The sequence below is a fragment of the Oncorhynchus mykiss genome, chromosome 21 (assembly GCF_057628025.1).
Source record: "Oncorhynchus mykiss isolate SJ-2025 chromosome 21, ASM5762802v1, whole genome shotgun sequence".
Lineage (NCBI taxonomy): Eukaryota > Metazoa > Chordata > Actinopteri > Salmoniformes > Salmonidae > Oncorhynchus > Oncorhynchus mykiss.
In genome coordinates, this window is record NC_143042.1 from 24,290,824 (window position 1) to 24,312,938 (window position 22,115).

The following is a 22,115-nucleotide window of genomic DNA, read 5'->3' on the forward strand; positions in this document are numbered from 1 at the left end:
GACCAGCACCACGCTCATCATTAACTACAGGGATCAGGGGTCACAATGGCTGCATTAGTGGGATGACAGCAGCAGCTGCTGCAAGGTGACATTGGCATGAAGCAGGAATCAGACTTTGGGCCCTTTCCCCTAGTTCCTCTCTTCTATTCTCTCCGTTTCTCTTATTGACGGATGTATCTTCTCTTGTCTTCTCTCAACCACACTCTGAAGAGTTTTAGGTCAATGAGTGCTTCTTCAACTTTAATAAGACCCGTTTCGAAGTTCTCCTTTGCTCTACCTCCTAGTCCCTCATTAACCTTCCTCTCCCTCCTTTTCCCTCCCCCTCTTCCTTCTTCCTTCTCTGTGCAAATTGAATTGAAACTGGTGTGTGGTTGAATATGCAGAGGTTCAGTGGTGCATGCCGCGAGGGGCTCTGTGTGTGTGTGTCGGTGTGTGCACACGTGTGAGCATGCGCCTGTGTGTGTATGTGTGTCGCAGTTGATTTATAGTGTTTACAGTGCCCACTGATTTAGTATTATCCCTGCTGCACGGCTGCACCACACACACACACACACACCTTGGCATGCAGACTGCCACCGACGTGCCAGAGGCCCTAACACTCGCATCCATCTATCCTCCTTTCCTCCTCCCCTGGGAGAGAGAGGTGGCTCTCTTTTTCTCTGTCTTTATTTCATCACTCTCTGTACCTCTCCCTCCTTCAGACCCTCAGTGTTCCTCTCTCCTCTCTCTCTCTTTATCCTTTTTCTCTCCCTTTTGCTTTTGCTCATTTTCTTTTGCTCTCTCTACCTCCATCCATCTCCCTCTCTTTAGCTGAACATGAGGTGCATTTAGAAAGTATACGACCCCTTGATTTTTTCCACGTTATGTTACAGCCTTATTCTAAAATTGATTCAATTTTTTCCCTCATCAATCTACACACAATACCGCATAATGAAATAGCAAAAAAAAAAAAAAAAAAAATGATATCACAACAAGTTTGGAACACGTGTATTTGGGGAGATTCTCCCGTTCTTCTCTGCAGATCCTCTCAAGCTCTGTCAGGTTGGATGGAGAGCGTTGCTGCACAGCTATTTTCAGGTCTCTGCAGATATGTTTGATCGGGTTCAAGTCCGGGCTCTGGCTGGGCCACTTAAGGACATTCAGAGACATGTCCAGAAGCCACTCCTGTGTTGTCTTGGCTGTGTGCTTAGGGTTGTTGTCCTGTTGGAAGGAGAACCTTTGCTCCAGTCTGAGGTCCTGAGCACTCTGGAGCAGGATTTTATCAAGGATCTCTATGTACTTTTCTCTGTTCATCTTTGCCTTGATCCTGACTAGTCTCCCAGTCCCTGCTGCTGAAAAATATTCCCACAGCATGACATCCCCACTCTGGCCACTCTACTATAAAGGCCCGATTGTTGGAGTGCTGCAGAGATGGTTGTCCTTCTGGAAGGTTCTGCCGTCTGCACAGAGGAACTCTGGAGCTCTAAGAGTGACCATCGGGTTCTTGGTCACCTCCCTGACCAAGGCCCGTTTCCCCTAATTGCTCAGTTTCTCAGAGTAGCCAGCTCAAGGAAGAGTCTTCCATTTAAGACTGATGTATGCCACTGTGTTCTTGGGGACCTTCAATGCTGCAGAAATATTTTGGTACCTTTCCCCAGATCTGTGCCTCAACACAATCCTGTCTCGGAGCTCTAAGACAATTCCTTCGACCTGATGGCTTGGTTTTTACTCTGACATGTACTGTCAAATGTGGTAACTTATATAGACAGGTGTGTACCTTTCCAAATCATGTCCAATCCATTGGATTTACCACAGGTGGACTCCAATCAAGTTGTAGAAACATCTCAAGGCTGCTCAATGGAAACATGAGCTCAGTACCTGAGCTCAGTTTTGAGTCTCATAACAAAGGCTCTAAAAATCTATGTAAATAAAGTATTTCTGTTATTAATGTGTAATACATTTGCAAAAATGTACAACCTGTTTTTGCTTTGTCATTGTGGGGTATTGTGTGTAGATTGCTGAGGATTTGTATTTATTTAATCCATTTTAAAATAAGGCTGTAACGTAACAAAATGTGGAAAAAGTCAAGGGTTCTGAATACTTTCCGAATGCACTGTATATATACAGTCACCACTGATTTACACCCATACCTTACACCCACTGTGAAACCTCAAGAGAACATCTACTCCTTTTTGACTATAGAGCTACGGGCCATATTCACTTTTCTTCTTACTTAATTCCATACAGTACTGTATCGAGTCTACTTGGAATGGGGTGGAGGTTTGGCATTTCCCTCTGGGGATAAGTGTGATACCCTGCAGAGAGATAGGCATCAAAGAGAGGTATAGGCAGAGAAAAGAGTGAAGTGTGATTATGAGAACTGAAATGAGTGTTCAATCTAAATGTGTGGATTGGTTATACAATGAGTCACCACGGCGACCGTGTTACAGGATGAGACTTGGGTTAATGCCGCTGTGTGCAAGTCTGTGTGTATGTGTTTGAGTCTGTGTGTGTGTGGCTGACATTCTCCCTGTCAGTGTTCTGTGCCTCCTGCTCTGACAGTTCTTTGACCATCTGCAGCCCCAGCTAGCCAGTCCCCTCCTCTGTACTGACCACTGATGTCTTCTAGGCCAAGCCTATTCTTGGCAGAAAGGCTGGTAATAAGTTTGACCTAATTAGGCAGCCAGGCAGCGGAGGACCAGAACTTGACATTAGATCCGAGTTCCCCTCCCAACCTCAGGTCCATTATTTAGCAGGCAGGCAGGGGAGGACCAGAGACCAGACCGTACCTCCTTCCATCATCTCAGGCCAACCTGCCTCAAGCAAACCCACCCCAGTAATAGGGCTTTGATCCCCCGAAAAACAATCCTACCTCTGGGCTTCTTCCCTTCAAACTCACATCCAAGACTGTGTCTTTGGCTCCAAGCTAACTAACCCACCCTAGTCTTTGGCTTTGCCCCTATTAAGTGGCTTTGGCTTTGACCTTAGCCTCCATCAAACCGACCTCAGACTCTAGTTGATAGCCCCAGGAAATCCCCCCCACAGTGGGGCTGGTCCCCACCAGCAGCCCACCCACCCTGACCCAGCCCAGCTCCAGGCCTTGGCACCATCTCCACAGGTTGGCCAGGCCTCAGTCTGCTCCATTACTCCCACACCCAGTCTGTCTCTCTCAGCAGTGACCTTTCGTCTGGGTCTTGTGATTACCATCCAGTGACGGTACAGACCACACTAACTCCCACTATTCTGCTTTCCTCTCACACTACTGTACTCTTCTGGTAGCTCCAAGCTACTCTTGCCCAAATTTTCTGACTGAGTCTCAAATGGTTCTCTTTCCCCAATATAGTGCAGTACTTTTGACCAGAGCCCTATGGGCCCTCGTCAAAAGTAGTGCACTATAAAGGGAACGGGGTACCATTTGAGACATACACTCTTCCTCTCTCCTCACTGGACTACAGCAAGGCTCAGTATTGATGGAGTGAACACTAGGGCCACCCTGGTAGGGTGTAGCAAGTCATTGACATGATGACTGATTATTAAAAGAAAACAGGCTTCAGTAATCCATTATTCACTGCTTCCTTGTTGTGTGGTTGGATTGTGGGGTCATTCCAATGCAATTCAACTCAATGCAGGATAGAACATTGAATTGACTCAGAGTCTAAAGGGTTATTGCATCCCTCCTCCACCTCCAGTAAACTGAATGACCCATAGAGGAGTTATGTAATAAGTGCAGTGCATAGTGATGCCATTGGCTCCGTACCCAAACCGGCCGCGTGCGTGCGTGCGTCATCGTGCGCAAATTTAATTTGTCCGCCCACACCAAACACGATCACGACACGCAGGTTAAAATATCAAAACAAACTCTGAACCAATTTTATTAATTTGGGGACAGGTCGAAAAGCATTAAACATTCATGGCAATTTAGCTAGCTAGCTTTCAGTTGCTAGCTAATTTGTCCTATTTACCTAGCTTGCTGTTGCTTGCTAATTTGTCCTGGGATAAATGTTGAGTTGTTATTTTACCTGAAATGCATAATGACATAATGACAGCTTCCTGTGGTTCACAGACCTTGTTCTGGTCAGCCACTCTAATCACTGAGTATATTCGTATAGCTCCCAAGAGCACTGCTTGTGACACAAAGTGCATCGGGTTTGTGTGTGGGTGTGCGCACATGCATGTGCAGACACAGAGTTAGTTTTCTTGTTGTGTGTGTTGACAGAGAGTTGAAGAGTTCACCACTCCTCTCCACTGTGCCTGCCATCTGCTCTCCTCTTTCTCTCCTCTACCCCTCTCGCATCTATCCCCTCCTGGCCCCCCTGCAGTGAGCCACCACAGGCCACAGACAGCCAAATGTCAGAGCCCGCTGGCATGTACTGAGGCCAATATGCAGCAAATGAGCCCTCATTATCTATTTGTTTATCACATAATGGGAAGCCTTTTCTCAGGCTAATGAAACAGACACAAAGGCTGCAGCCCAAAATGGTACCCTATTCCCTTTACTGTTTTTGAACAGGACTCTGGTCAAAAGTTGTGCGCTATGTAGGGAATAAGGTGCCATTTGGGATTCATCCAAAGATTGTTTTTCCTTCCAGGCTTTGATTAGTGATTACATTTCCCCTGGCCTCTGGTTCCACAGAAAATGATGTGATGATATAACTTGTCTACAAATCAGGACAGAATCTAGGCCCACTATCTTGTAATGCATCCTGGACATTACCTTAAAGCTAGAATCCTTAATTGGAGAAATCCTGACATGTCGGTTTGGGATATTACAACAACAAAGAAGTTCCTGCAATCAATGAACACTGTTTTTTTGACATCATCGCACGTGCGATAGAACAGCAGAATATGTACCGCAATATTTTCTACCATGCTGCCGGATGCTCCTCTTCTCCGTTGAATCAACACAACAACAATTATAACAAAGGGACTGGGGCGAAATGATCTTTATTGCAGGATATAACCTGTGCTTATACGGCTTATATACAGGTGCTACTTAAACAGCCATTCCTATGCTCATACAGATTCCTCAGAGCATCATTAGCCAGTCTAAAGTCAGCAGTCTACAAGCAATCTAGCGGTAGCTGCTGTCTTAGCTGTCCTTTACTTGTCCGATACAGATGTCTTTGTCCTGCCATACACCAGGGGCTGGCTCACCTGACACCTCCCACACACCTTCCCTCCCAGCCTAGCCCTGTACAGAACAGAGTCGTAGGCCTCTGTCACCCTCTCTATCTCTGTGTGTCTGTCTCTTACTCTCTTGAGAAAGACACCTGTGATCTTTGTGACCAGTCCCCCTGAGTCTGAAACCAGTGTAACACGTTTAAATGTGGATAGATGGGGTGAGGGAGAAAGAAAATAGAAACGGGTCTAATCAATCTTCCACTGTTTGACTTGATTTAAATTGAGTTTAGCCTCTAATGGTGAGGGCTTGGAGTTGAGACGCTGTCGTGCAGGGGTTGTTGTATGGCTGTTCCAGCGTTCTGTAATCTGTATCTGTTCACAGTTCTACACCACAGCCCTGGAGCACTTACCCTGATACACACTTACAGTCATCGAGCAATGGCACATACACACACGCACGAGATGGCCCTTGCAGCTCCAGCAGCCAATCAAACGTGTGAAGCAGAAAACTTGGAAGTAATGCACTCTTATTATCGACATCATACATGAGTGCAGGCTTTAATTAAAAAGAGAGGATGTATGGCCATGTAGTAAGCTGCATGTTAACTCACACTTACAATATCACATTATATAATACATGCCTCACTCACACTGTATCATTCATTCCCTTAATATTAGACTGCAGTTGCCATTTAAAATTTATTCTGCCATCAGGTTTATAACACTTGGTTTATTTTTAATTGTTTAAATAATATTTGTCAACTTTTTGGACAATACAAAAAAAATAGACAACTCAACATTTACATACACAAATATTAATGACCTCACACTTCACCCATCCTGCCCGTCTCACAATAACACTTTCTCATTTCTCATCCCCTGGACATCACCAGTGTTTGCAATACTTCATGCCATCTAGCTTCGAACTGCACGATTCTGCCTCTCTCTGTAGCCCACGTTTTTTTTGTATTTAGATAATAATGCATTTGATTTATCCACTGTCTTGATTTCCAGTTTTTTAGCAAAAGTTTTTAAAAATGATTGATGACAAAAGTACAGTCAGTCCAACCCATTGGGTATCTCCGCACCCTCATATGCCATGTCTTAAAATTGATATTGTAATTCATTGATATTGTAAAACAGCCAACTCTAACTCCGCCCATAACTTTTGGACTTTCTAGCACTGTTAGTTTAAGAGATGACTCTGCCGTTGTGCTGTAAAAAAAAATATTTTTGTCTCTGGTATAAACAATTCTGTACATTAGTTTATACTGGATTAAGCATACATTTTTGTTAACTGTCATTTAGTTTGTTGTGTTCTAACACTCACTCCATTATGTGCCCATATCAGTTATTTTTAGGTGTTCGTTCCAATAGTTTAGTTGTATAGGCTGCAATGTTTTGTGTATCTTTTAACTAGTTTTGTGTGTATTAGTTGGTTTTGTGAGGGCTGTGTTTACCAGGTTTATTTGCTTGTTTAAAAAATAACTATATTTTGGAGATTTCGTTTTCAAATAACCGAAAGTGAGCGGTTGTAATCTGAATAAAGTGAAAAACGCCATTCTTGAACATGGGGTGAGCCATTCTTACTCATTTGTAAATAAAGCCAATTTGTTTTTTTAGAATTATTTCTATTTTTAGAGGAAGAGAAAACAAAAGCCCACTGTGCCTAATTTTCGAAAATCTTCAGGCAACATGTCAAGTGTAATTCCCCCGTTGCATTTACTCAAGTTCTGTTAACTCCAGGACCACCGACAGTTTTTTGTTGTTGTTGCCTAATGCAGGACTCTTGTGCCAGAGAAGAGAGACTCTCAGACTGAAAACGCCTCCATTAATTTACGAAAATTAAATTTGTGCCACGGTTTAGACTACCGATAGAGCAGCGTTCCTACTCCCCCTTGTGATAGTGTGGTGCAATGACAGAATGCCACCATCTACCACTAACGGTCGCGGCATAAGCTCATAACTTTTAACGGAAGAACCACTGTAGTATTCTTTATTTGAGTTTAACCTGTAGTTGTTGGCTCTCTTCAAAAGTAAAATATCATTTTCCTGCTTAAGTTAAGAAAATATATTTTCTTCTTTACCTTGTAAAGATTTTCTATGGGCTTTTTCTAAGATAGTGATTTATTTATCTTTCATTTTAATTTCTATCTCAGATTTAACTTTTTCAGAATATGAAATTATCATTCCCTAATGTATGCCTTAAAAGCATCCCAAATTATATGGCTGGTGGGGCTCTACTTCGGGAGAGTCGGTTCACCGGCACACTGAAGTGAGGTGAATGGAGGCATCACACTTACTTCAGGGAAGTTTCTGATGCCCTCCTAGACCCCTAATAGGCAGTGTAATGAAACAATAGAGACAGAAAAACAACAAAACAACAACATTTTGTAAGTAATTAAATGAGAAGAAAAAGGGTTCGATTGGTTAAGCAGGTAAATGACTAAGTGGAAACTAGCAGGCAGAACGTTCTCTGAAAATGTTCTCTACTGATCCACCTCAGGTGGCTGGGAACCGTTGCGACTGTAACTGACTGTAACAGACTGTAACAGACTGTAACGTTGCGACTGTCTGCCTCAATAACTTACTTGACACCAACTCTCTCTCTCTCTCTCACACACACACCAACTCTCTCTCTCTTTCTGTCTCTCTCTCACGATCTCTCTCGCTGACTCTCTCTTGCTCTCTCTCCCTCTCACACACACCTACTCTCTCTCTCTTTCTGTCTCTTTCTGTCTCTCTCTCACACACACACACACACACACACACACACACACACACACACACACACACACACCAACTCTCTCTCTCTTTGTCTCTGTCTGTCTCTCACGATCTCTCTCACTGACTCGCTCTCTCTTTCTAACACATTCACAAACTCTGCCTCTACCTCTCTCACACACACACACACACACACACACACACACACACACACACACACACACACACTCAATGTGTTGTTCAGGGCTCTGGAAGAATTGCAGAGTGCCCGAGGTGCTGTTTTCAGAAGGCTGAAGCACTCACTGCCATTCTACATTACCACCATACCCCTAGATACTCCAAAAACATTGACTAAGAGTTTGGCTCTAACTGGCTCACAGTAGCGCTATGCTAGAACTCTTGATCCGTCCAACACTCTGGCCTGTAGCTGTATCAAGGGATAAAGTGCACAATCATGTTTTGCTAAGAATTACGAGCATTCACAAAGTTAATGTCAAGGCTATCAAATTATACTCAATGGTGCCTTTCCATTTGGATCAGTCAGCTAGTGACAAAAGGTCAAGTGGACAGAAGAGTGGGGAGCCTGTTATGTTTCTTTCCTAGAATTCATCAAATTTAATTGAGGACCAAATGTTTCATGTAGCAAGAATAGCAATGGCTTCGATACAGCCGCCATGCCATTTCTCTATGATTTCATTACTATCTGGTATTGATTAAATGCTTGGAACGTCATTTGGATAGTTAATTCCGGCCTGACTGTCATGTGCACATAAAGCTATTTGTTTGGTGTAAATCAAAGATCACAATGTCACTGTGGGAAACAGACGTGGGCACACACACACAAACATAGACACTCTTAGCAGAGAGAGAGAGAAAATAGTTAGACTTTGTGTACTGAGTGTATAACTCTATACTATAGCAATATCGGTGCTACTTCAATGTCTGTAGGCCTATACTTTGTGTACACAGTGACTTCAGAAAGTATTCACATCCCTTGACTTTTTACACATTTTGTTGTGTTACAGCATGAATTTAAAAATGATTAAATATAGATTTTGTGTCACTGGTCTACACAAAATACCCCATAATGTCAAAGTGGAATTGTGTTTTTAGAATTTTTTACAAATTCATAAAAAATGTAAAGCTCTTTTGTCTTGAGTTAATAAGTATTCAACCCCTTTGTTATGGCAAATCCTAAATAAGTTCAGGATTTATGATCTTGTCCTGAATACAAAGTGTTATGTTTGGTGCAAATCCAGACGAACACATCGCTGAGTACCACTCTTCATATTTTCAAGCATGGTGGTAGCTTCTTCATGTTATGTGTATGCTTGTCATCAGCAACGACTATGGATTTTTTGTTGTTGCTGATTTTTAAAAAATGTAATAGAGCACAGGCAAAATCCTAGAGGAAAACCTGGTTCTGCTTTCCAACAGACACTGGGAGAAAAATGTACCATTTAGCAAGACAATATCCTAAAGCACAAGGACAAATCTACACTGAAGTTGTTTTCCAAGACAACATTGAATGGTCCAGAGTGGCCTAGTTACAGTTTTGATTTAAATTGGCTTGAATATCTATGGCAAGACTTGAAAATAGCTGTCTAGCAATGATCCACAACCAACTTGACAAAGGTTGAAGAATAAAACATCTAAAAAGATATGCAAGTATTGTACAATCCCGGGGTGCAAAGAGACTGTAATCACAACTGTAATCACTGCCAAAGGGGATTCTAACATGTATTGACTAGAGGTCGACCGATTATGATTTTTCAACGCCGGTACCGATTATTGGAGGACCAAAAAAGCTGATACCGATTAATTGGACAATTTTAAAAAATAATGTTTTGTCATAATGACAATTACAACAATACTGAATGAACACTTATTTTAACTTAATATAATACATCAATAAAATACATTTAGCCTCAAATAAATAATGAAACATGTTCAATTTGGTTTAAATAATGCAAAAACAAAGTGATGGAGAAGAAAGTAAAAGTGCAATATGTGCCATGTAAGAAAGCTAACGTTTCAGTTCCTTGCTCAGAACATGAGAACATATGAAAGCTGGTGGTTCCTTTTAACATGAGTCTTCAATATTCCCAGGTAAGAAGTTTTAGGTTGTAGTTATTATAGGAATTATAGGACTATTTCTCTCTATACCATTTGTATTTCATTAACCTTTGACTATTGGATGTTCTTATAGGCACTTAGTATTGCCAGTGAAACAGTATAGCTTCCGTCCCTCTCCTCGCTCGAACCAGAAACACAACAACAAAAGCCACCATCGAAGCAGAGCAAGGGGAACAACTACTAGAAGGTACAGAACGAGTGACGTTTGAAACGCTATCAGCGCGTGCTAACTAGCTAGCCATTTCACTTCGGTTACACCAGTCTCATCTCGGGAGTTGATAGGCTTGAAGTCATAAACATCGCAATGCTTGACGCACAACGAAGAGCTGCTGGCAAAACGCCCGAAAGTGCTGTTTGAATGAATGTTTACGCGCCTGCTTCTGCAGGCGTTGGACTAGTTAACTGTAAGGTTGCAAGATTGAATCCCCCGAGCGGACAAGGTGAAAATCTGTCGTTCTGCCCCTGAACAAGGCAGTTAACCCACCGTTCCTAGGCCGTCTTTGAAATTAAGAATGTGTTCTTAACTGACTTGCCTAGTTAAATGAAGGTATATAACACATGCACTAACACATGGACACACAGGCACCAACGCACCGACACACAGGCACCAACACACGGACACACAGGCACCAACACACGGACACACAGGCACCAACACACGGACACACAGGCACCAACACACGGACACACAGGCACCAACACACGGACACACAGGCACCAACGCACGGACACACAGGCACCAACGCACGGACACACAGGCACCAACGCACGGACACACAGGCACCAACGCACGGACACACAGGCACCAACACACGGACACACACACTAACCACCACAGACGGGTGATTGATTGCACGCAACTTTACCAACAGCTCTATTTATCAGGAGGTCCTGGGTTTTATGGATAATATACACAATGGGCCACACACATTAGCAGGAGAGAGAGAGAACGAGAGAGAAGCAGGGAGAGAAAGAAAGGGAGAGAGAAACACGCAGGGGAGGGAGAGAGAGAACGATGCAGGGAGAGAGTTTATACAATTACATCCACAGAATTATCTTGTTTTTTTTCATTCCTTTCAGTAAATGCCTGTGTTGAGTGGAATCATACTGCCGATGCGAGAGACTCTATTAACAGAGTGTTTTAAAGCCAATTTACAGGGGAGGCCCTGCCTCTAGCTCTCTCGCTCTCTCCCTTCCTCTCTAACTCCTTTTCTCCCCGTCTCTCCCTCCCTCCCTCTGAGTGAGTGAATGAGTGTGTGCCGGCGTGCATGCATGTGCACGGTGATTCAACAAGCTACACGCAGTTTAAATGAGTTTCCACTCACAGCCAAAGTTTGGACAAAATTACATGTTTTTTGATGAATGGTGGGGGCATTGTATTAATCAGGCAGAAGTTTACACCTTCTCATCTTTCAGTGTAGAGGTCTTAATAGACTCACAGCCATAACTCACAGCAGCCAGCAGCTAAACGACAAGCATCCGACACGCTCCACACATCAATCTCTACTCCCAAAAGAAATGGAAATGATGCTCCTTTTTTGAGAGAGAATTTGTACACATACTAGGCCTATAACTCGATTGGCACTTGCCGGACTTTTAGAGATAGAAGTGGGGGGAGTGGTGAGTTTTTTAAATGTAATTTATTATAAAAAAAATTAAAATGCCCTTGATTGAATGAAGGTTTTTGTATATAAACAAATTCCACAAATGTATTTTGGGAGTAGAGATTGATGTGTGGAGCTCATCGGATGCCTGTCAGGCATCGGATGCCTGGCTGAGTTATGGCTGTGAGTCTATTAAAACTTGTTAAAGATATTGGTTCCCATTTGGGAATCAACCCTCCCACGTTCAGCTGAAACGGTGGCGCATGGAACGCAAAAATATTCTTAGAAATATTTAACCTCCACACATTAACAAGTCCAATAGCTCAAATGAAAGATAAACACCTTGTTCATCTAGCCAGCAAGTCAGATTTCTAAAATGTTTTACGGCGAAAACATAGCACATATATATGTCAAACCACCACCAGACACAGCTCATTTGAATAGCCAAAACATGCAATCAACAAACGCAGGATTAAAAAATAAATCGTTCACTAACCTTTTGAAAATCTTCATCAGATGACAGTAATAGGACATGTTACACAGTACATTTTTTTTTTTCAATAATATGCCATTTATATCCATATATCCATTGAGTTCACGTTCAGAAATTACTCAAAAATGTCCGCAGGAAATCTAGGTAGCGCGGCAAGATAACGTAAATAGACATCATAAACTTTGACTAAATATACATGTTCTACATATAGTTAGAAAGATACACTGCTTCTTTATGCAACCGCTTTGTTAGATTTATTTTTAACGTTACAGAAATCGCACACTATTCAATATGCTGAGACGGCGCTCAGATACAAGCTACATTTCTCCGTAATGTTGGAGTCAACAGAAACACAGATTTCAGCATAAATATTCCCTTACCTTCGATGGTCTTCGTTCAGAATGTTCTGGAAGGCTTCATACTTACCCAATACATCGTTTGGTTTCAAGTCTTGCGTCTTTGTATTAGCTACTGCTAATAACATCAGCTGAAATGCACCCAAAATGTCCTCTGGTCCGGAAAAGTTGCGCATCAAAACTTCAAAATTACATATTATATGTTGACTAAACAGGTCAAACTAAGTGCAGAAGCAAGCTCTATGATGTTTTAAACACACAAAACAAACTTCAATTCAATCGGTCATCGTCTGTCCTTCTCTTGAGTGCTGGAACAAAGGAATGGCTGGGACCAATTCGCGCCACAACGCACAACATATTTTCTCATGGCACGCACTAATTTCACTCCCATAGGGCCAATTCTCGCGGGATTTGAACGATTTAAAGCTCTACTGAATGAGGACATCTAGTGGAAGACATAGAAAGTCTCCCCAGAATCATAACTGGTTGGGAAGGATGGGGGCGATGGCGTCAAAGTTGCTCCAACTTTCATGACCACAAAAACTAGTTTGGAAGAATGCCTGCCCTGTGAGTTCTGCTATACTTACATACATAATTCCAACGGTTTTAGAAGCTTTAGAGTGTTTTCTATCCAATAATAATTATTATATGTATATATTAGCAATTTTTGACAGATTTTTTTTTCTGTTTACTAGGGGTACCCAATCCCTCCAAAGGGGGCATATGTCTGCCATATCCTACACTGAGATGAGGAGGTGTAAACTTCTGCATGATTAAGATAGGTCTCGCCTGGTAGTTGTGATAGAACAGGTTGGGAGTGTGACTGCCTCATATGTTGCTGCCATCACAACCATATCGCACGGTGCTCGACAATATGATACACAGATTGAAGTATCGTAGCACTGGCTTTTCTATACCACCCGGAGAGAGTATACACTTAAAATGATATACAGTTGAAGACGGAGGTTTACGTACACCTTTGCCAAGTACATTTAAACTCAGTATTTCACAATTCTTGACATGTAATCATAGTAAAAATTCCCAGTTTTAGGTCAGTTAGGATCACCACATTATTTTAAGAATGTGAAATGTCAGAATAATAGTAGAGAGAGATTTATTTCAGCTTTAATTTCTTTCATCACATTCCCAGTGGGTCAGAAGTTTACATACACTCAATTAGTATTTGTCAGCATTGCCTTTAAATTGTTTAACTTGGGTCAAATGTTTCGGGTAGCCTTCCACAAGCTTCCCACAATAAGTTGGGTGAATTTGGCCCATTTCTCCTGACAGAGCTGGTGTAAATGAGTCAGGCCTCCTTGCTCGCACACGCTTTTTCAGTTCTGCCCACAAATGTTCTATGGAATTGAGGTCAGGGTTTTGTGATGGCCACTCCAATACCTTGACTTTGTTGTTCTTAAGCAATTTTGTCACAACTTTGGAAGTATGCTTGGGGTCATTGTCCATTTGGAAGACCCATTTGCGACCAATCTTTAACTTTAACTGATGTCTTGAGATGTTGCTTCAATATATTCCGCATATTTTTCATGCCTCATAATGCCATCTATTTTGTGAAGTGCACCAGTCCCTCCTGCAGCAAAGCACCCCAACAACATGATGCTGCCACCCCCGTGCTTCACGGTTGGGATGGTGTTCTTCGGCTTGCAAGCCCCGTTCTCCTCCAAACATAACGATGGTCATTATGGCCAAACAGTTCTATTTTTGTTTCATCAGACCAGAGGACATTTCTCCAAAAAGTATGATCTTTGTCCCCATGTGCAGTTGCAAACAGTAGTCTGTCTTTTTAATGGTGGTTTTGGAGCAGTGGCTTCTTCCTTGCTGATCAGGTTATGTCGATATAGGACTTGTTTTACTGTGGCTATAAATCAAATTAAATTGTATTGGTCACATACACATGGTTAGCAGATGTTAATGCGAGTGTTACGAAATGCTTGTGTTTCTAGTTCCGACCGTGCAGTAGTATCTGACAAGAAATCTAACAATTTCACAACAACTTCCTTTGTACACACAAGTGTAAAGTAACGAATAAGAATATGCACATATAAATATATGGATGAGCGATAGCCTAACAGCATAGGCAAGATGCTGTAGATGGTATAGAGTACAGAATATACATATGAGATGAGTAATGTAGGGTATGTAAACATTATATAAAGTGGAATAGTTTAAAGTGACTAGTGATACATTATTACATCCAATTTTTTATTATTAAAGTGGCTAGAGATTTGAGTCAGTATGTTGACAGCAGCCACTCAATGTTAGTGAAGGTTGTTTAACAGTCTGATGGCCTTGTTTTTCAGTCTCTCGGTCCCAGCTTTGATTCACCTCTACTGACCTCGCCTTCTGGATGACAGCGGGGTGAACAGGCAGTGGCTTGTGTGATTGTTGTCCTTGATGATCTTTTTGGCTTACCTGTGACATCGGGTGCTGTAGATGTCCTGGAGTGCAAGTAGTTTGCCCCCGGTGATGCGTTGTGCAGACCTCACTACCCTCTGGAGAGCCTTACGGTTGTAGGCGGAGCAGTTGCCGTACATGGCGGTGATACAGCCTGACAGGATGCTCTCGATTGTGCATCTGTAAAAGTTTGAGTGTTTTTGGTGACGAGACAAATTTCTTCAGCCTCCTGAGGTTGAAGAGGTGCTGTTGCGCCTTCTTCACCACACTGTCTGTGTGGGTGGACCAATTCAGTTTGTCCGTGATGTGTACGCCGAGGAACTTTAACTTTCCTCCTTCTCCACTACTGTCCCATTGATGTGGATAGGGGGGTGCTCCCTCTGCTGTTTCCTAAAGTCCACGATCATCTCCTTTGTTTTGTTGAGTGTGAGGTTATTTTCCTGACACCACACTCTGAGGGCCCTCACCTCCTCCCTGTACTCCCTGTTCACCCATGACTGCGTGGCCATGCACGCCTCCAACTCAATCATCAAGTTTGCAGATGACACTACAGTGGTAGGCTTACCAACAACGACGAGACAGTGGTAGGCTTACCAACAACGACGAGACGGCCGTCTCGTCGTTGTTGGTAAGCCTACCACCGTCTCGTCGTTGTTGGTAAGCCTACCACTGTAGTGTCATCTGCAAACTTGATGATTGAGTTGGAGGCGTGCATGGCCACGCAGTCATGGGTGAACAGGGAGTACAGGAGAGGGCTGAGAATGCACCCTTGTGGGACCTCAGTGTTGAGGATCAGCGGGGTGGAGATGTTGTTTTCTACCCTCACCACCTGGGGGCGGCCTTTCAGAAAGTCCAGGACCCAATTGCACAGGGCGGGGTCGAGACCCAGGGTCTGCTTACTGCCCCAATAGGAGGTGATATAGATACGTTTGTATCTGAAGATGCTGTTTCCTCCAGCATCTTCACAAGGTCCTTTGCTGCTGTTCTGGGATTGTTTGCACTTTTCGCACCAAAGTACGTTAATCTCTAGGAGACAGAACGCGTATCCTTCCTGAGCGGTATGACAGCTGCGTGGTCCCATGGTGTTTATAATTGCATGCTATTGTTTATGCAGATGAACGTGGTACCTTCAGGCGTTTGGAAATTCCTCCCAAGGATGAACCAGACTTGTGGAGGTCTACAATGTTTTTTTCTGATATCTTGGCTGATTTCTTTTGATTTACCCATAATGTCAAGCAAAGAGGCACTGAGTTTGAAGGTAGGCCTTGAAATACATCCACCGGTACACCTCCAATTGACTCAAATGATGTCAATTAGCCTATCAGAAGCTTCTAAAGCCATGACATCATTTTCTGGAATTTTCCAAGCTGTTTAAAGGCACAGTCAACTTAGTGTATGTAAACTTCTGACCCACTGGAATTGTCTGTACAGTTGTTGGAAAAATGACTTGTGTCATGCACTAAGTAGATGTCTTAACCGACTTGCCAAAACTATAGTTTGTTAACAAGAAATGTGTGTAGTGATTGAAAAACCAGTTTTAATGACCCCAACCTAAGTGTATGTAAACTTCCGACATCAACTGTACAGTATAAGTGTTGAGACTTCTTTGCAGTATGATAGTGACTGCCCCTGCATTCTCCATAAGTGATATGCAGTATATGTGTTGAGACTTTGCAGTATGATAGTGACTGCCCCTGCATTCTCTATCAGTGATATACAGTATAAATGTTGAGACTTCTTTGCAGTTTGATAGTGACTGCCCCTGCATTCTCCATCAGTGATATACAGTATAAGTGTTGAGACTTCTTTGCAGTTTGATAGTGACTGCCCCTGCATTCTCCATCGGTGATCAATAAACACCGCACCAGGGTGCCACACGGCTCTGATGCTGACGAGGGGCTCAGTTTTTCATCCGTACTCACAAATGTCCTAAAAGCAGTTATCACTCCCCACGCCAGCGGCCTGTGGTGCGGCGGTCTGCCTTGCTGCCAGACCTGTCTTTGGCCCTTCAGTTTATCAGTGTGCGTGGCTGCGTGTCTGGCTCGGCCCGGACCCACCACAGTGAGCCAAAAGCGCAGCTAAATAATTAAACTGCTTCTTTCTGGCTCCTGTTCGCTATGTGCCGCCTGCGATACGGACAGGACTCAATAACCATAGCCGCCTCATTTCAGTGATTTCAGAGAGGCTAAATAAATAAATGGCATTATTGCCTTACATAAGAGCCAATCAGAAAGCAGTGAGAGCAGCGGAGATAGCTCCTCAGCCAAATCTATCTTAGGAGGTGATTTGGGGAAGAGAGACCGGGACACAAGGACAACTTGGAGAGACGGGGTTGTGAACTTTTACCTCTACTGGGCCTGTGACGTTTACTCTGGGTCTGTGACTTGGCTTTGCGTCTGTGACTGTGCCTTGCGCCTAATCTCGGTTAAACCAAAGATAAAATCTTGCGTAATGTGTTAGTCCATTATGATCCCCTGGAGCACTGTCACACACACACACACACACACACACGCACAGACATACGCTAAGCACACACACACAGTCCACCCTCTATCCATCTATCCAATTTGATATCTCGTTAGCTCTGTGGGGAGAAAAGATAGCAGAGTCCTTTTGAGACATACCAGGCTTTTCATTTAACTTAATACAATCTGAGCACCATCCAGGAATGTCCTATTCAGTGTGAGGAGAGCATTTTCGTCTTCGTACAATTGAATCAATGGGTCTTTGGTTTACCTTTTGTGCAGGTGCTTGATTCCATAGAACTGTACTTTGCGTAAGCGGTCGGCTTGAAAGGCCTTGTACTTCCTGAAGAGGATGCTTTAACAAACGGACCCGTCATTTTCTAAACATTATGCATTTCTGCCCCTGGCCTTGCTTCTTTAGAGAGGCTGTTAATTGTTCAGATGTTTTTGAGTCTTCTGGGGGGCCTCTTTTGATGCTGTTTTGAATGTGACTTAAAAGATTTAGACACACAGACATTGTACCCCCTTCATTCTGAAGTGCCCCTCCTGTGTTAGTAAAGTGATTTCTGCAGCAGCTTGTGAGATGTGTGGAATTAAGGTCTATTAAGCTCATTAGCGGAATATAAATGATAGCCAACAGCTGGTCATTAGAATGTTTAAGTCATTAATGAAGGACTCTCACCAGCCAGTCACCAGGGAGGTGGTTTTGACTACTGGCTTATTCTACACATTAGGTAGGACACTGAATACCAATGAGTTGTCCTATTGAATATTCTCTGGTCCATATACTCAGTGAGGTTGGGCATTAGGCCTGGCTCGCTGTCGGCATTCCAATTCATCCCTAAGGTGTTCGATGGGGTTGAGGTCAGGGCTTTGTGCAGGCCAGTCAAGTTCTTCCACTCCAATCTCGACACACCATTTCTGTATGAACCTTGCTTTGTGCATGGGGGCATTGACATGCTTAAACAGGAAAGGGCCTTCCCCAAAGTTGGAAGCACAGAATTGTCTAGAATGTCATTATATGCTGTAGTGTTAAGATTTCACTTCACTGGAACAAAGTGGCCTAGCCCGAACCATGAAAAACAGTCCCAGACCAAACTTTACAGAGTCCAATGCCGGAGATCTTTACACCACTCTAGCCAATGCTTGGCATTGCAGATGGTGGTCTTAGGCTTGTGTGCGGCTACTCGGCCATGGAAACCATTTCATTAAACTGCTGACTTACAGTTCTTGAGCTGATGTTGCTGCCAGAGGCAGTTTGGAAGTGTTGCAACTGAGTGAGTGTTGCAACTTGAGGACAGACGATTTTTACACAATGTGCGCTTCAGCACTTGGCGGTCCCATTCTGTGAGCACTTCGTGGCTGAGCCTTTGGTGCTCCTAGTTTCCACTTCACAATAACACCACTTACAGTTGACCGGGTCAGCTTTAGCAGGGCAGAAATTTGACGAACTGACTCGTTGGAAAGGCGCCACGTTGAAAGTCACTGAGCTACTGCCAGACCTGTAACTTCTTCTTTAAGAGGCTCCTCTGTCCTCCACTCGTTACCTGTATTAATGGCACCTGTTTGAACTTGTAGCAGTATAAAAGACACCTGTCCACAACCTCAAACAGTCACATTCCAAACTCCGCTATGGCCAAGACCAAAGAGCTATGAAACGACACCAGAAACAAAATTGGCTGGGAAGACTGAATCTGCAATAGGTAAGCAGCTTGGTTTGAAGAAATCAACTGTGGGAGCAATTATCAGGACATGGAAGACATACAAGACCACTGATAATTTCCCTCGATCTGGGGCTCCAAGCAAGATCTCACCCCGTGGGGTCAAAATGATTACAAGAACGGTGAGCAAAAATCCCAGAACCGGTGGGACCTAGTGAATGACCTGCAGAGAGCTGGGACCAAAGTAACAAAGCCTACCATCAGTAACACACTACGCCGCCAGGGACTCAAATCCTGCAGTGCCAGACGTGTCCCCCTGCTTAAGCCAGTACATGTCCAGGCCCGTCTGAAGTTTGCTAGAGAGCATTTGGATGATCCAGAAGAAGATTGGGAGAATGTCATATGGTCAGGTGAAACCAAAATATAACTTTTTGGTAATAATTCGTCATGTTTGGAGGACAAAGAATGCTGAGTTGCGTCCAAAGAACACCATACCTACTGTGAAGCATGGGGGTGGAAACATCCTGCTTTGGGGCTGTTTTTCTGCAAAGGGACCAGGACGACTGATCCGTGTAAAGGAAAGAATTTATGGGGCCATGTATCGTGAGATTTTGAGTGAAAACCTCCTTCCATCAGCAAGGGCATTGAAGATGAAACGTGGCTGGATCTTTCAGCATGACAATGATCCCAAACACACCGCCCGGGCAACGAAGGAGTGGCTTCGTAAGAAGCATTTCAAGGTCCTGGAGTGGCCTAGCCAGTCTCCAGATCTCAACCCCATAGAAAATCTTTGGAGGGAGTTGAAAGTCCGTGTTGCCCAGCAACAGCACCAAAACATCACTGCTTTAGAGGAGATCTGCATGGAGGAATGGGCCAAAATACCAGCAACAGTGTGTGAAAACCTTGTGAAGACTTACAGAAAACGTTTGACCTCTGTCATTGCAGACAAGGGGAATATAACAAAGTATTGAGATAAACTTTTGTTATTGACCAAATACTTATTTTCCACCATAATTTGCAAATAAATTCATAAAAAATCCTACAATGTGATTTTCTGGATTTTTTTTCTCATTTTGTCTGTCATAGTTGAAGTGTACCTATGATGAAAATTACAGGCCTCTCTCATCTTTTTAAGTGGGAGAACTTACACAATTGGTGGCTGACTAAATACTTTTTTGCCCCACTGTATATACTGAACAAAAATATGAACTCAACATGTTAAAAACTTCTCATGGCTAGGGGCTCCGCTAGCATTCCACTGAAAAGGCAGCGTGCAAAATTCTAAAATATTTTTTTGAAATATGTAACTTTCACACATTAACAAGTGCAATACACCAAATGAAAGATACACTTCTTGTTAATCTACCCATCGTGTCCGATTTCAAAAAGGCTTTACAGCAAAAGCACAACATATGATATGATGTTAGGTCAGAGTCACAAAAACACACACAGCCATTTTTCCGCCAAAGATAGGAGTCACAAAAAGCAGAAATATAGATAAAATTAATCACTAACCTTTGATGATCTTCATCAGATGACACTCATAGGACTACATGTTACACAATACATGTGTGTTTTGTTCGATAAAGGGCATATATTCTTATCGGCAGACTCAGTAGCCTCGGCTTTTCTAATGACTGCCTTGCCTGGTTCACCAACTACTTTGCAGACATAGTTCAGTGTGTCAAATCGGAGGGCACGATGTCCGGTCCTCTGGCAGTCTCTATGGGGGTACCACAGGGTTCAAATCTCGGGCCGACTCTTTTCTCTGTATATACAGTGCCTTGCGAAAGTATTCGGCCCCCTTGAACTTTGCGACCTTTTGCCACATTTCAAGCTTCAAATATAAAGATATAAAACTGTATTTTTTTGTGAAGAATCAACAACAAGTGGTACACAATCATGAAGTGGAACGACATTTATTGGATATTTCAAACTTTTTTAACAAATCAAAAACTGAAAAATTGGGCGTGCAAAATTATTCAGCCCCCTTAAGTTAATACTTTGTAGCGCCACCTTTTGCTGCGATTACAGCTGTAAGTCGCTTGGGGTATGTCTCTATCAGTTTTGCACACCGAGAGACTGACATTTTTTCCCATTCCTCCTTGCGAAACAGCTCGAGCTCAGTGAGGTTGGATGGAGAGCATTTGTGAACAGCAGTTTTCAGTTCTTTCCACAGATTCTCGATTGGATTCAGGTCTGGACTTTGACTTGGCCATTCTAACACCTGGATATGTTTATTTTTGAACCATTCCATTGTAGATTTTGCTTTATGTTTTGGATCATTGTCTTGTTGGAAGACAAATCTCCGTCCCAGTCTCAGGTCTTTTGCAGACTCCATCAGGTTTTCTTCCAGAATGGTCCTGTATTTGGCTCCATCCATCTTCCCATCAATTTTAACCATCTTCCCTGTCCCTGCTGAAGAAAAGCAGGCCCAAACCATGATGCTGCCACCACCATGTTTGACAGTGGGGATGGTGTGTTCAGGGTGATGAGCTGTGTTGCTTTTACGCCAAACATAACGTTTTGCATTGTTGCCAAAAAGTTCAATTTTGGTTTCATCTGACCAGAGCACCTTCTTCCACATGTTTGGTGTGTCTCCCAGGTGGCTTGTGGCAAACTTTAAACAACACTTTTTATGGATATCTTTAAGAAATGGCTTTCTTCTTGCCACTCTTCCATAAAGGCCAGATTTGTGCAATATACGACTGATTGTTGTCCTATGGACAGAGTCTCCCACCTCAGCTGTAGATCTCTGCAGTTCATCCAGAGTGATCATGGGCCTCTTAGCTGCATCTCTGATCAGTCTTCTCCTTGTATGAGCTGAAAGTTTAGAGGGACGGCCAGGTCTTGGTAGATTTGCAGTGGTCTGATACTCCTTCCATTTCAATATTATCGCTTGCACAGTGCTCCTTAGGATGTTTAAAGCTTGGGAAATCTTTTTGTATCCAAATCCGGCTTTAAACTTCTTCACAACAGTATCTCGGACCTGCCTGGTGTGTTCCTTGTTCTTCATGATGCTCTCTGCGCTTTTAACGGACCTCTGAGACTATCACAGTGCAGGTGCATTTATACGGAGACTTGATTACACACAGGTGGATTGTATTTATCATCATTAGTCATTTAGGTCAACATTGGATCATTCAGAGATCCTCACTGAACTT

The 22,115-nt window shown here is 43.1% G+C and overlaps 1 protein-coding gene across 1 annotated transcript in view; it reads left to right on the plus strand.

The window, feature by feature from the left end:
* Window positions 1-22,115, plus strand: part of LOC110500284 (TBC1 domain family member 22B) — a 185,691-nt gene that overhangs the window by 155,224 nt on the left and 8,352 nt on the right. The window lies entirely within an intron of this gene.